A 16,291-nucleotide genomic window follows, 5' to 3' on the forward strand; every position below is an offset into this window, starting at 1 on the left:
CAATTAGAAATATGCTCCATAAGAAAAATCTCAATGGAAGAAAAGACAGACAAAAGCCTTTCATAAGTAAGCGAAATCAAAAAGTAAGACGTGAATTCGCAAAGGAGCATGAAAATAAGGATTTTTCTTACTGGAAACAAGTATTATTCACTGACGAGAGCAAATTCAATATATTTGGATCAGATGGCAAGCCATATGTTTGGAGAAAATCGAATGAGGAATTGCGTAGAAAAAACTTGAAACCAACTGTGAAGCATGGTGGCGGATCAGTAATGGTCTGGGAATCATTTTCAGCTGCTGGCCAGGAACTTTGCATTTCATTGCAGGGAGAATGGATCAGAATGTGTACCCAGAGGCGGCGTTAGCAGGGGGGCAATTGCCCCCCTGTCGGCAACCGCTTGCCCCCCCCCCTCCCGTCGGCGAGAGATTGAGAGTTTCGTCGGCAAAATTTTTCACTACTTCAAAATGGTTGTGGAAAAGCACACATTCTCGAATATGAAAATTTAAAAACCATCTTAAAATTAATATGTTGTAAACAATTAAGTAGCTGTTAAAGAGGTTTGATTATGTTTGGTAAAATAATCAGTAGGGTGGCAGGTCAATAAGATGCCGCATTTTGCGGACGACTTTTGATCGCCTGACTATGAACGCAATTTGATAGATGAAGAAGTTAAATTCACACATTTGCAGGCTTTTGATTGAAATGTCGTTCATCAAGCTTCTAATTAGCATTACTTTTGGCAGTATATTCGACAGGGTGAATAAGTTATCTGATTCTGCCGACTATGAACTGAATACGATGGAAGTTCGCTAATTTTCAGACATCTTATGTAAATTTTCATTCGGCTAATAATTTGCATTACTTTTGGCAGAATAACCGACAACGTGTCACGTGAGTAAGAAGTCACAATTTTGCCGATTTATATTTGTCTTTCGGCTAAGATGTCATCATAAGTTATGAGAAAAAAATTTTTTATCGAGTACTTCGATTATTTGCAAGTGGAATTATTAGGGAAAAATACTTTTATATTTCACAAGATATAGGGCCGGAGTCCTGGCATAGGGGTAGCGCGTCTTCCCCGTGACCTCGGAGTCCTGGGTTCGAGTCCCGGATCAGGCATGGTTGTTCTTCATCTGTTTTACCTGTGAGATGTGTGAATGTGCCCCCCAGTAAAAAGGGGTTGTACAAGCGAATGTGATGCGTGAGTAGCTAAGACATACTTTTGGCCCTAGTTAGCGCTACTAAAACAAGAGACGCTCCCTTGGCTTAAAATCGCTGACTTCGTCAGCGAGCTTGTCCATGGCAAGTGCCATTGTAAACATGAATAGGGCGATAGTTTTCTCTAATTCGGAATTCAATGAATCAGTTTATGAGATTTTAGATTATAAAATGAATAATTTTTTTTTATCTAATTGTTATTTCTTCGGTGATGAATTGATAAATTTATTTTATTTTACTTCATTGAGGATTCTCTGATTAAAATCTAGTTTATGGTTAAACTAAATTTAATAAACACTCTTTTCTCTCGATACTCTTGTATTTTATGCATGCTAAAAAGAGTTAGGTTTCTGTAGCCAGGTTATGTGAATTCATTATAAATTACTGGAATAAGTAAATTGTATTATAGTAAATTATTTAACAGTAAAATATCTTTTTTATGCAATCTAATTTACTGGCTACAATTGTTAAAGAAATATTACCAACTGAAAATGACGACAAAAATATATGTTATGGTAGCCTTTTAGCTACGCTAAGAGCTTATCCAAGAATGTACTAAATTTGTTAAATAAATTACTACCTAAATTCTTAAGATTCTGCATTCAGTATTATAACTATGTAATCGGAAAAAGTATTTTTTAAAAACTTCCTTTTCATTTTTTTTTATAAATACTCTTTACAGTAAAATCTATGATAAAGATATCTTGAAAAAATGATAATGTCTTGATTAAAATATTTATTCATAGAATATTCATATATGATATATTAATACCTTGACATACGAATTTACTTAACTGGTATATCTTATTAAGGACAATTATTATTATTTTAATTCCTAAAATAATATAAAGTCATTTGAGGCACTGATGAGTTTTCAAGTGATTTTTGCATTTTAAATTACTCAATACTTTCACTTAATTGTAGATTAAAAATTTAGTAATTCGATGCGCGATCCAGACTCGTCATTGTATACGAAGTGGTTAAGAAAAACCAATGCATGCAACTGAGGGGATAAAAAATTTTTTAGAGGAATATTAGCTTGCAATAGCTTCGAGGGAAACAAGTACTTAACCACAAGAACACGTGCTTAAAAATGAAGATAGAGGAGTTCATATTCTAGATCTAAATGTTTTTTAATAAAACGCTTTGTTTTTTTAAGTCTGATAGCTTTTTAGCATATACATAATACATGGGAAACCTAATACTTAAGCCGCTCATTTTTCACACGTTCATTTTTCAATCTTACATAAAATAATTAAGTTTGTACATATCTTTACAAAATATCTTCCCCAACTTTCTTAAGAAACATCATTGTATCTTTTCAGCATTCTATATCGTTCGTGTCCGAATTATATTAAATTTTTGTTGTATGCGCTCGCTTATTCGCCTCGGTTTCGAAATATATCTGAATTCCCTCTCGTTGTTGCAATTCTTATAAAAATTTTAGGTAAGAGACTATACAAAAGAGGGGGGAAAATATCGGTTTTTGGCGAAAACACTGAATATTCCTTTTTATTTTTCATGCTGGATTTTTAAAAAATTTCTTTTATAAAACTTTTTGAATATAATTTCTACATTCATTTTAAATAGCTTCCATGATGAGAACATGTATTTGTTTAATTTGAAATGACACCGTATTCTACCTCAGCCTGTGTTTCTATTTATATACTACAATCTAGAATAAATATAATTGTATTTTTTCCAAAATTAGATCTTAGTGCAAGTAAATCTCAAGAATCTCAAAAATATAGATTCAAATATTGACAATTTTTGAAAGGTCAGTAAAAAAAACAACAACTGATAACTTTTTTTTTTTGCACATATCTTTGTAAATTTTTATCAATGAAAGAAAGGTCAGTATCTCAATAAAAAAGAAGCTAAAAAATACTTAATTTCCTTTAATTAAATGTAAAAATTAATTATTATGAGTTATTTTCTAACCAAATTAGGGAAATTGTGATTGCCCCCCTGTCGGATATGTCTTGCCCCCCCCCCCGTCGGCAAGACTCTACCGCCACCTGTGTGTGTACCTTGAAATTTTAAAAACAAATTTGCCACTATATGTGCAAAAACTTTCGTTTGGCAATAATTGGAGATTTTATAAGGATAATGATCTCAAGCATAAAGCTTATAGAGTGCGTTCCTGGCTCCTATATAATTGTCCTCACGTCATGGAAACACCACCCCAAAGCCCAGACATAAATCCCATCGAGAATTTGTGGGATCATTTTAACAAAAAAGTCCGGGAACACGCTGTTTCAAGTAAAACTGAGTTGAAAAGAGTATTATTGCAAGAATGGGACAATATTCAACCTAATTTTTGTGAAAAATTGGTGCAATCTATGCCTAAACGCCTTAAAATGGTTATAAAAAACAAAGGATTACATACAAAATATTAATTCATTTGAAATATTAACTGGTTTTAAAAATCTTCTTAGCCGTCCGAGTTTGGCTTGTGCGTTAATTTTTGTTTTGTTTTGTTTTTTACCATAATTTCTGGTTACAATGTAATAATTTGTTTTGTTATCTTTTTTTAAAACTGCAATAAATATATTATTGAAAATGCATTTAATTATTTTGCAAATCATTTGTATTTAAAATGTTTTTACTTAATTAGTAGATTTTCTTTGATGTCCGAGTTTGGCTTGGAGCGACTGTAAATACTATCGTCGTCAAATATATTTTTGCTGTCATTTACACTCATATGTTATAATTTGATTCGAAGATGTTTCACTCAGTTATAAATTTTTAAATACATTGCGATAGATCACCCAAAACCCAGTATGCAATCTATATGGTAAAAGAATTTATCGATTAAAAGAATATTATAATTGAATTTCATAATTTCCGTGTTATAAAAGGATTTATATACATACTAACAACTATCATTAACTCATTTCCTAAGATGATTTTTGAAATCACAACTTCACCCCTATTTTAAATTTCTGAAGGAACAAGATCGATAGCGATTTAAACTCGAAGGAAATACAAATCAAGAGAAAATATTTACATTTATTGCCTTTCAATCTCAGAGAACCAGCAAAAAGTGTTTTAAAATACGGGAAGATGTTAAAGAGCGAAAAGTAAATGTGAGGTTTTATTGTATTTCGTTCATTAACCCTTTAAAGGGCCATTTTTTTCTAGTCATATGTTAAAATAATTTTAGGCTTGAAATTAGAATAAGAAAAAGGATTCATTTAGCTTATTAGATAAATTTAATTTGATTAATTAATAATTAAAAAATCAAGACGCATCATTTTGTCTGAGATAAAGAACTGAAGCATCTAAGTTTCTGACTTACTAAAAAAATTTGTCAGAACTTATGCCAACCTACATAATTTCATAGAAAGATTGATAAATTTGGTGGGAAGCATACGTCCCACGGCCCTAGAAAGGGTTAAAATAAAGCAGTCGCATGTAAACAGAAAATAAAGTGATCTCCACTCCCCATGAAAAAAAAGGCAAACACAATCAATTACTACAGAACAGTCAGTGTCGGATTTCAAACCAACTAGCTAGGCTGATAGTGGCCCGCAAACTAATTTTATTAGTTGCGAAATAAGTAAATAAATACAAATTCTATGAATCACAAATCATTTCGATAATATTAGCAATAACACGCATAAGGTTCTTATACATCTCATTACTTATGTCGGCAGTCTGGATTCATAATAGAAACACAAACATTTTCACAAACGCAATAAATGAAAAAGGAATGTAAATAAAACATTCACATTTTAAAAATAAGTTAAAATATGAAACTAAACTGAGCAGTGAATTAAAAGAGAAGCCTTATAATGCTCTTTGCCTAGAGTCTGCCACTGGGAGCAATTGAATATTTTATACAATCATTGATATAGAAAGCATCTTAATACAAGTATCTATAAGGGATCCATATAACTAAGATGATGGATAATTAGTATATCGGCACCGTTTGATTAATTGTATAGATTTGACATGAAAAGATCACTATTCTGGCCATTTTAAAGGGAATAGATATCATATTACATTTCTTTTCTGAGAAAAAATAGTTAAAATCTTTGAATACAAAAAAAAAGTATTGAAAAAGTTCGTGAGAACGGATTTTTAAATAAAAAGACTTTTGTAGATGAAGACATTTTCAGTAATGAATTTAAATGCAAGAACAAATAAATATTAATCCCAAAATCCAGTATTTCAAAAAATTGCAAGGTCCAAAATTAAGTTGATAAAATTTTAAACCTAACTCTTAAATCCAAAAAAGCAAAGTCCAGGATCTTGATTATGATTGAAACCAGTTTTCCAAAAATCGATAACAATACAACAAAGTTCCCTCAATGCCCTAAAAATAATTCTAAAATACCAAAGAATCTTTTGTAAAACAATTTGAAACTTAAAAAATAGGGTTCACGAAAAAATGTCCTTAAGTATTTCAGAAAAACAGAACGGCACTCAACAGTCAACCCAGCCATTAGGTGGGTTCAAATGTCAATCAGCCACGTAAATTAACAAGACGATTCAAATAACCAAACTGGAGTAAATGTAAAGGTTTTTACACCACATATGTCGGTTGATGTACGGTTGTCACGGTTCCCCGGTGACATTTCACTGGTCATGTACGATAACACAAATTTTAAAGTCCAATAGCTCACAATCATTATCAGATATCAAAAATTCTTATATATCCTTTTAGCTTTCGACGTCCTCATAAGTACAAGTAAATGTTAAATTCCGGAATCAAAATTACAAAGGATTAAGATAGATCGAAATTGGAGCTCACGGAACCAGGTCAGTAACTTCTCGAAGCTGAATCGATTCTGGTATGCATAAACATTCAGTAGTGGATATAGATATTTTGTGGTTCTAGGCAGTGCATATTGACTCTCATAGTCCCTCCGCATACAATGACAATTCTGACTCATGAATCGAATTACTGAATTTTTAATTTTAAATCCACAATTAAGTGAAAATATTAAATAATTTAAATTAAAAAATCATTTAAAAACGCTTCAATATCTCAAATGTCTTTATATTATTATTATAAGAATTAATAAATGTCCCAAATAGGATGATTCGTAGGCCAAAGGTTAACAACTGGCTAATTTTGTTTCCCATTTTTTAATTTATCAACATGGTAGAAATTAGGATAATTTTTTTTATTTCCCTGCCTCAGTGGAAAAGCATGTTTTTATTTGTTCTTTACGAACCATGACTGCGCAGTATCCACATTTATAAACACCATTATTTAAGCAGATCTTGGCGTTTGTAAATACTGTAATAACTAAGCAAATGTAATTTAACATATAGCAACTTGGCCTACTACACTAAACATTTATAGAATTACAATATTTCATTATTCGCAAAATTTGTATTTTTTACAAATTTATTTGGCTTCTAGTCTAACCGCATTTTTTTGACCGACCACCGGCAGCCCTAGACCGCTGCCTAGTTCCAAGTCCACCACTGAACAACGGTGCTGACATGGATAAACGTTATTAGGAAAGCCTATTTTCTTCTAAACTAGAAAAATCGGGGTTTGCCCCTAGTTTCTATGCATATTTTGTTTTATCTCATAAACCGAAATTCAGGTTCATTTCAAACCTTCAAAAGTGGCCTTATTTTGATACTGCAAGTTAACTGTGCGACTATCGCGAGAAATATTTATTTTTAATATTTTATGAAATTCAAAAATAAAATTACCAAGCAGAAGGAGTTTTTTCTTGCCACAATCTGTCTAAAAAAAGTATCAAAACATGTTTTTGATCACTCGCCAGCTTTGAATCTTGGAGATTGGGAAGAAAATTATCAAAATGCACGTCTCCTTCAGATTACATTAACTTCACCTAAACGTTTTGCACTGAATTTTGAAGACTATCCGAAATTAATCCTAAAAAGATTGAAAATTATAACTTTTGTATTCATTTTTTATTAGAATTTGATAACATGAAAAACTTTTTGAAGATCCTTCTTTAAAAGCATTAATATTTTTTTACATAATTAAAAACTTTTTTTTCATGGACTATATTTTTATACAATAATGAAAATGCGTACAATATAATACCTCTTAACAGACATATGTTTAAAAAGTTATTAAACTTATGAAACACCAGTTTTCATAAAAAACAGATAAACAAATGAATTCGATATATGATAATCAAAGCTTTATTAAAGTATTTTTTAATAGCTTTTAATAGCTTCTTCTCTTCTTAGGAAGGACTTTTTAAGTTTTAAGATCAAACGCTTGCTCAGTTTGAAATCCTTATGCATGGAGTTTCACATATGAATGAATTTGTGTATATATTTATTAAAAATGCGTAGAAAATCAAATCAATAGAAAGTTCTGAATTGAACATTTTCTTAAACTCAATAGCATGGATAAGTTTTTATGCTTATTTTTGAAGCTGAATTAGTTCTGTCATATTAAATTTTATGTCACCTTATAAAGTTTATCACAATAACAATTTTATTTCATTGCGATTCGACAAATATAAAGCTAGAAAGAAGGCAAATTAATTTGCAATCATTTATCTTAAAAATGAATTTTTTTTCTTCCAAATAATTCGTGGTAGAAATTAAAATAATGTATGTTTCTAAATATTTGTGAAAAGAATTCTATTTACAACAATTTTGAGCATTGGAAAGATGGATACACGAAATTGTGCTTTTCGCAAATGTACTAAATTTGGTGAACGAGTTTTTACACTTCGAATTTCACCTCATTCTGTAAAAAGACATCTGAATATTTTATTCTTGTTTTTCAAGGCAACAATGAGCAAATATTCAGAAGAAATATTCAAGGATAAGTAGACTGCTCACAAATGCACCAAAATGCTTTAATCTAAACTCAATTAATACTTCATTTTCTCATTTACATTCCAACTCCGGTGTTATGCAAGTTTTCTGACGGAAATGGAGAGGTGCAAAGCAGACGCGAACGGAAATATTTGTTTATAGAAATTGCTGCAAAAATGTATAGATGTTCTATATTAAAAAAAGACCTAATAATCTGGCTTCGAGTACACTACAAATAAAAGGAACTTTCATTGCTGGAAAGTAATTTTATTTGATATAAAAAGTCACCATTAGATTCAAAATAGCTAAATCTAAAAATCAAACAAAACATTTCCAATCCAAATAGAGCGTCTTTTCCTCTCCGAGGCAGACCTTTTTTGTGGCCTCATTTTCCTGTCAAATGCTTTTCATTTTAATTCAAGGTGTATATAAAAACAATTTATACAAAGTCGCTGCATTAGTTTGACAAGGTTCTAACCGACAAATCTGGTTCAAAAGATTAATGAGTACAAAGCGTGTTATTTAATGGAAATTAATTTTGGTAGTAATTCGTGAGCCGAAACATGAACAAGCAAGAATGGCATGATACAAGCTGTATTTAGAAAGAAAAAAACTGCTTGGCATGATTGCTATCAAATTTAACCTGCACTTTTATATGCCTAAATCAAATAAGTATAACCTGTGTAAGAAATATGAAGTAGCAAATAAAACTGAGGCCATATTTGATGATTTTGAAACTAAATAAGAATAGAATAGGGAAGAAGAATAAAATTATACTTCAGTTCTATTATATGACCTCCAAAGTATTTAATTCCCCATGCACATTTTATTTTTTTACCAAAGTAAATTAGCATCCATAATTTGACCACATACTATTTAGTAGCAAAAAAAAAAAAAAAAATCTAAAACCCTTATGAGCATTATGGAATGCAACAATGACGGGGCGCTCAAGTAATGACATTGCTAATGAATTTACAAAACTTTTAGACTGTGTAAGCGAAGCGAAATATCAGACTTATCTATTCCCATATTCCATAAAAGAGAAATTCAAAAATTTCGAATTCAGTTCTAAATATCCTTTCAGATAAGCCTTAAATAAATTTTATCAAACTGTAATATTCTTTGCCAGGCGTGGCCTTATGTAAGAAGTAGACAGCGCACAAAGATGCACCAACAAAGCTATGCCAAGGGCGAATTTTTATTCACGTAATTTTGTGATTAGGATCCTAAAACAAGTCATTCTACAAACCCCACACTGTAATGCAAAGAAAGATCAAGGTCTTTTCTAGTATTGCAAAATTAAAAGAGTACCTTATACAAAAATAGCTTACTTTGCCCATAATAAAATTCAAAGCAAGATAATCCTTACTAGCATATTAATTAGGCTTATATTAAAATTAATGAAGCATTATGTATAAGAGAAAGATCTAAGCACCCATAATTCTCTAGTACATAAAAAAACAATATATTCAAAGTTGCTGAATTAGTTTGACCATGTTCTAACTGGCAAATATGATCACAGAGAGGTTAATAATGTTTGCATTTGACAACACAAAACACGCCCTTTATAGAAAATTAACATTGATAGTAATACACGAGCCAAAACGAACTACAAGAGCGACACAGTTTCAAGTGCATTAAAAAAAATACTTAAGACGGTTGCTACCAGATTTTCATAAGCCTAAATCTAGTAAGTACGGCTTGAGTGAAAAAAATTATTTTTCAAATACAACCATAGATAATTAGATGTAAATTTTAATTTCAGATGCAAAGAAAAGGGTCAAAATACGCGTGCTCCTTTATGCCGCTCCAGGATCGTACTTCAGCTATGATATTGTATAAAATATGCAGAATTTTAGTAACACATAGAATAAATACTGATTAATAAAAATGCTTCGCATTATTTATTACAATAATTTATTATTTATTTTGTAATAAAAAATGCTTCGCATTATTTATTACAAAATAAATAATATTTTACCACTGAAAAATTAAAGTTAACAGTTTAATTTTGCAATTACAACCGTTTTATTCTTAAAATAGTCATTTTTTAAAATTATTATCTGGTTTTAAAAATTTCTATACTCAGTAAGAATCTTGTCACCGTCGATAAACGAATTATTGACAATGGCAAGATTTTAACTGCATTTTATATCACAAAAATTAGTTATAAATTAAATTTGTTTCAAAAATGTTGACTGCCTACGTTGAAAATGGCATTTTCCAACTCATTAGGTCAAAAAGTTTTTGCAAAAATATTTTAATTGAAACAATTTTCTTTCCAAAACCGTTTTCATTTTCATTTTATATCATCTAGAAGCCTAGATATAACTAATTGAAAAAATTGTTGCCACGATTTCATGTGAATTTCTTTTCGAAAATTCAAAAAACAACAACAAAGGGACCGAGAGGAAAGGGCAAGTTAACAAAAAACAATGATTATAAGGATGGGATTACAATTCGTAGCAGTACTGATAATCTTAAAAGTATGCAATCAGGAGTCAATACAGATTTTTGTCATTGCTATTCGAACACTAAAGATTAACATTATGCAGCAGCTGATGCAAGCATCAACAGGGAAAGGCACAGGGAATAAAAATTATTGGAAAAGCCACTGAACTTCCTCAAACGACAGTACACGAAACTTTGTGATCAGAAGTAATCAGTATAAAATCATTTCCCATTTTACAATAACATTAAGGCTATGTGGAAATGGACCGCGCAATTTTGAAATGAGGTCAAACGACGACAACTGAATTGATTCCCGACTTTGCTATGGCAGGTGCAGCAGCTTATATGGGATTTTTGGAATTAGCGTGCACTAAATCCGCTGGCACGAGAGTTCTTCTGTGAAATCGGGTCTCGAACCCGGAATTCTCCGATCCTGAAACCGACCTTACCACGTGGCCACCTCAGCGTGCAAGATGTTGCTAAAAGTTTTAATGATTTTTGTTCCAAAATATAGTTTCAATACAGCATTTCGTAGATCTATTTTCCATTTTAATAAAGGTGGGGCTTGTGTATTGAGCGTAATTGCTAGTGAATATTAGAAGTTATACGCCAGAAGGCCTAAAGCTTTTTGATTATGGACGTATCTGTAGTTCAAAAGGACAAGCTAATGAAAATAAGTTCACTGTTCTTAACTTATAAGTGATGAGAATTTTAGACTATTTTCTAAAAAGGATTTTTTTTTTTTTTTTTTACAAAATGAATTTTTTTAAATAGATTTTTTTCAAAATATTTTTTCGGAATAATTTATCAGCCATTAACATATCTACAACACTAATTAAAATTTTTAAAGAAATTTTCAGGGAAATGTTTTGGATACTATTTTTAAGAAATTGAAATTCTGATGTACATTGCATGCTTTTTTATTTATTTATAGACTCTTTATTAGGAAGCAAGTGAAAAATTTAGATCTATAATGTAACATACAAGCCTTTATAATATTTTTCATTTTAATCTTTTAGATTTTAGCTCATTTTGATGACAAATATCTTGTGTGTGTGCCCAATTTATAAAGGAAATTATGATTACCTCATTAGAACTTTTGCAGAGTGTTAGCCGTATTGGTTAAATTTTGCTGAAATTTATTTCAAATTAAAAAAACAAGACATTTACAGAAAAATGTTTATTCTATTATACTTATGCACTATTTAATTAGAAAACAGCAAACAAAGCTTAAAAACACCTTTTGTTGTTTTTAAAGTAGCCTCGAACGCAGGCAGTCACCTTAAATCGAACATTTCTTTTAAGTGTCAAGATAACAGATAACATGCCATTCATATCAATTCATAAATAGCAAGATAATGTCACTACTAATTTTAAACCTAGTAAAGTCAAGACCAATCAAATGATATTTACAACCTTGTCAATTCAATGCAGGGAATTAGTGATTAGTAATAAATAAAATTAATACAATTATCTGTTGTATTTATAACTTAGCATTAAATAAAAGAGAAATTTAATTATCTTAATAGGACAAAGCAACGCTTGTAAAATTCGGATAAAAGCATACTTGGTAATTTTTGCATAAAAAAAACTAAATATCAACTGAAATTTAAATGTGTGGGATGCAGAAATTGATCGGTAATTAAATTTACAAATTCTTAGAATCCAAAAGACAAAAAAAAAAAAAAAAAAAAGGCAGAAAAATAATGTGCCGACTACTTTTTTCACTAGATAACTGTATTGATCAATTTTTTTTTCGTGATTATTTCTGTTCAATGATACAGAGATATTTGTCATCAATATATTGAAGAAATTGATGATAGGAATCCAAATTTCAAGAAAGTAATTAATAATTATTCAGTCAAAATAAAATTTACATATTTGAACAATTCATACAAACTAGTCTATTAATCATTTGCGCCTCATAGATGAAGACAACTTAAATACTTATTTTAGTAATTCATATTTAATACAATAGATTTATCTCTTTTTTTGTATTTCATAAAAAAAACAATGTTTTCGTATGTATTATTGTACTTCCCATTTTGAACACTATATTTCTTCTATATACTTCTATCGTTCATATTTTGGTGATTCATTTTTAATGAAACAAGAAATATTGCATAGCATTTTTGTTAAAGTAGTTTCATACAAAGCATGTCAGTTATTTTCAAAAGCAATATTTTATGCATAAAATATTTTGCAAATTTAATTTAAAAAATCGAGAGAAATTACATGACGAAAGTAATATTCAATTCTATTCAATCAAATTTTGAAAAAGAATTTGGAGGAAATATTTATGGCTGACTGTATACTAGACTGTCAATGTTTGCATACAATGCTTACAGAAATTTAAAGAAAATCGGAAAACAATCATTTGGCAGGAATTAGCATTATTATTTCTTTCTTCAAGATGTATTTCGCAATAATAATTTTCTAAAAAATGAGGTCAAATATCATATTAATCAAAGATACTCGATTTGCATTATTAATATGGATAAAATGGTTTAATAAACTACTCTTTCAAAAAGAAAGGGACAAAAATATTTTCATTGCGTAAGTGAATGTTTAAGTGTAAATATGATTTAAAAAGCCAAGAAATCATCGCCTTAAACTTCCAAGCAATGCATTTTGAAAAAATTACAAGAATTGAAATTTAAACAATCTAAAATAACAAAAATATCTGATCAAGAAAATTTTAGAAAAAAAAATGTTATATCGTAAAGCGCAGCCATTTATGGTAAAAAAATCAGATTTCAAGAAAAGCAATTGAAATTTCGTTGCAATATCAATTGAACTCAGAAATTATTTTCAAAAGAAATAATAACTATAATTAGATTTCCACTCACTACTATTCTTCATTTACCAACATTTTTAATAAAATTTTACGGCATTTCAACAGTACTTTTCTTTATCAGAATATTTTGTTTGAAAAACAAAAGAAACCAGCAAATTATTCTCAAATACATATCTAAAACGTACATCTTCTGTAGTTCAAAGAAAATAAAATCATTAATTCATAATATTTGAATTTTTCAAAAAAAAATCCAACTAATTAGTCAAGACATTATTTTGTATTTATATGACAATTAAATACAAAGTAATATATTATTCATCTTATTACATAATATGCAAAATAAAGCACAATTCAATAAAAAATCTTGCAGTTTAATTTTCCCATCAAAAATTACCATTTCTCAAATAAATTTTTGAAATATATTGTTAAAAAATGCTTTTTTTATAATATAAAAAACAAAATAGAGAAAAGCTTTATATTACAACTTTGCATTTGGAATAAAAATAATAGTTAAATGTCCTATAATTAGCAACTCTTCTCTGTTTATACTTTTTAAGTCAACTTAAAAAATACAGAAAAAAATGCTACTAATGCATTTTAAGAATACTTAAAATGAACCAGAAAAAATATGATAATTCTAAATCCGAATGGTAAGTACAGAAAATAATTTAGTGATTATTTACTACAGTGAAATATTTAGTGAATTTCTTATAGCTAAAATTAGATAAATCGACTGTATTACTTATGTGACCTAGTTATTTGTAAGTTCTTCAAATGCATCAAAATAAACAAAGTAAGACGAAAGAAATTGGTAAAATACAGAAAATAAATTAATAAATTTTTTATTTCTATGGAAACTGAAATGGAAGAAATAAGTTTCCTCAGGCGGAAATTTAAACAGGCTTTTTGCTGTACATTATTATTTGTTAAATTTAGATATTATGTAACATTGCTTATATTAACGTGGGATTAGCCAAATTTCAAAAATCATTGCTGATTCTTAGCATAATCGGAAATAATTTCATTCTGGCGTTGGTTTCTGGTAATACAATTTTGATTTAGAAATGAAATAATACCAAAAGTATTTTCTATTTCATAAAAAGCAAACTATTTCAAACAAACGAAAGATGCTAAACTAATTTATCCAGCCGTAAGTATAAGTACGGCAGGATAAATTAGTGTATCAGTAGAATGATATATTTAGAAATAAAAATTTTCCTCACTCTGGCCATTTACATAATAAACGAAATATTATATTCAAATAACTTTGTGATTTTCCAAAACCAATTTATTTTAATCACAGGTGAGCTTTAAAATGAATTTGAATGCTTGAATAAAATGCATGTAAAAGAACACACGGATTATTTGCAACAAGTTCCGCTGATTAGGGAATAATATTTCGCATATGCGTAAGTTAAAATAAATAAAAAGTATTAATTACAGCATTAAAAAATTTAATTAGTGATTCCATGTCACAGAAAATGAAATATAAATTAAGTAGACCACCAATTTAAAAAAAAAAAAACTTATCTAATTTACTTTCCTCATTTTCTTTAAGAAAAGAATCATATGCAATGTAAACAATTACAAATTACCAATGCATGTGTTAGATTACTAGTTTCTAATCATAGTAGTTGCAGCTCTTGCAGCGAATCACATTTGAAGCGCAATTTGTAATTCTAAGACAATATAATCATACATCTGATTAAAAAAAAAATGAAATATTTTTTATCTTACCTTTGCTTCTAGACGAGGAAAGCCATAAGGATTAACAAGACTTAGTAAAAATTGCAATAATACCACTTTAAATGTACCACACTTCACAAAATTCGCACGTACGTATGTCTGCGACCAACTTCACTCAACGCAACAGTTGTTATGAGCTACGAAATCAGAATCCAACCACACGCTTTGATTGGGCATATTTCCAGTAATACTTAGGCGCCATCTATCGCAAGAAATGTTTACTATTTCCTTATATATCCAAATTAATATTCTTTTTGAGATCATAGTTTAAGTATATTTTGAAATACATAAACAATCTCTCATAAAGTAAAAGTTTTTCTGCAATTCGATTTGGGATCCTGTAGGTATTGAAAGAATAGGAGAAAATCCCGACTCCTAATTTGTTCTTGTGAAAAAGGGAGGGAGGGAGGGAGGAATCCAATACAAAAAATTTTTAAAATAATATTTAAAAATTGCAAAAAGGCAATAGAAAGTGACTCATAAAGAAACATAAAAAAAATACATTCTGGTTTTTTTTTGTTTTTTTTTTCATAAATTTATTTACGTGAATGAAATTTGAACTATGAATTTCCTTCAAAATTCTTTTAACAATAAATTTCTGAAATTAAATGTGACTTCAAATTTAATTAATATTGTTCACAAGCATAACTTTGATGTTTTTCACATCAGTATCTGTTTATATACATATGCAGGTAGCAATTATATGGAAAAAAAATGCTCTTCCACTTATTGCATAAATTCCAAGTGTATATGCTTAGTCCGGTAAATTTCAAAAATTAAATTAGGGCTTCGTTTTGATGAAAATATGAAAAAGATCTTCACTGGGGTGACCATATTTTCAGTGTATATTAAAATTAAGGAAGAAGAAATCTCCGGAAGATATTTTTTATATGAAACTTGGTTCATATATTAAAACTTTTTACATGAACTGCGACAATTCCTATCACCAATAATTTTGCTCTTTAAATCGATGGTTCTGCTGATTGCTTGATAACTGAACTGAAATTAGATAGTTCTCTTTAGTGCCAGGGCGTGTGCTCTTTTACTCAGTCTGAACGATTGTAGAGCCATAGTGGGAGAAATCGTGAAGAGATGCAATAAGCAATTCAGTTTTGGTCAAACGACCGCATGAGTGAAAACTACACACTTCGCTCGTTTATATTTTCTATAAAATATTATTTTGTTTATCTGTAAATAAATCTGTTATAAGAATGTGAGTTTTTGGCATCAGTATTAGCTATAATGATCGCAATTAGCTGCTACAGTTCTGGTTTGTAAACATGAATAAGAAAGCTTCAGTAGCATAA

At 29.4% G+C, this 16,291-nt stretch overlaps 1 protein-coding gene across 2 annotated transcripts in view; it reads right to left on the reverse strand.

Annotated features, from left to right (window-relative positions):
• Positions 1 to 15,109, reverse strand: part of LOC129960787 (protein timeless-like) — a 145,410-nt gene extending 130,301 nt beyond the window's left edge. For both annotated transcript variants that reach the window (XM_056074431.1, XM_056074430.1), the window contains exon 1: positions 14,976 to 15,109. The gene's annotated coding sequence lies outside the window, so the exon portion shown is untranslated. The remainder of the gene's footprint in view (positions 1 to 14,975) is intronic.
• Between the last annotated feature and the right edge of the window lie 1,182 nt (positions 15,110 to 16,291).

Source organism: Argiope bruennichi, chromosome X2, assembly GCF_947563725.1.
Source record: "Argiope bruennichi chromosome X2, qqArgBrue1.1, whole genome shotgun sequence".
Classification (NCBI taxonomy): Eukaryota; Metazoa; Arthropoda; class Arachnida; order Araneae; family Araneidae; genus Argiope; species Argiope bruennichi.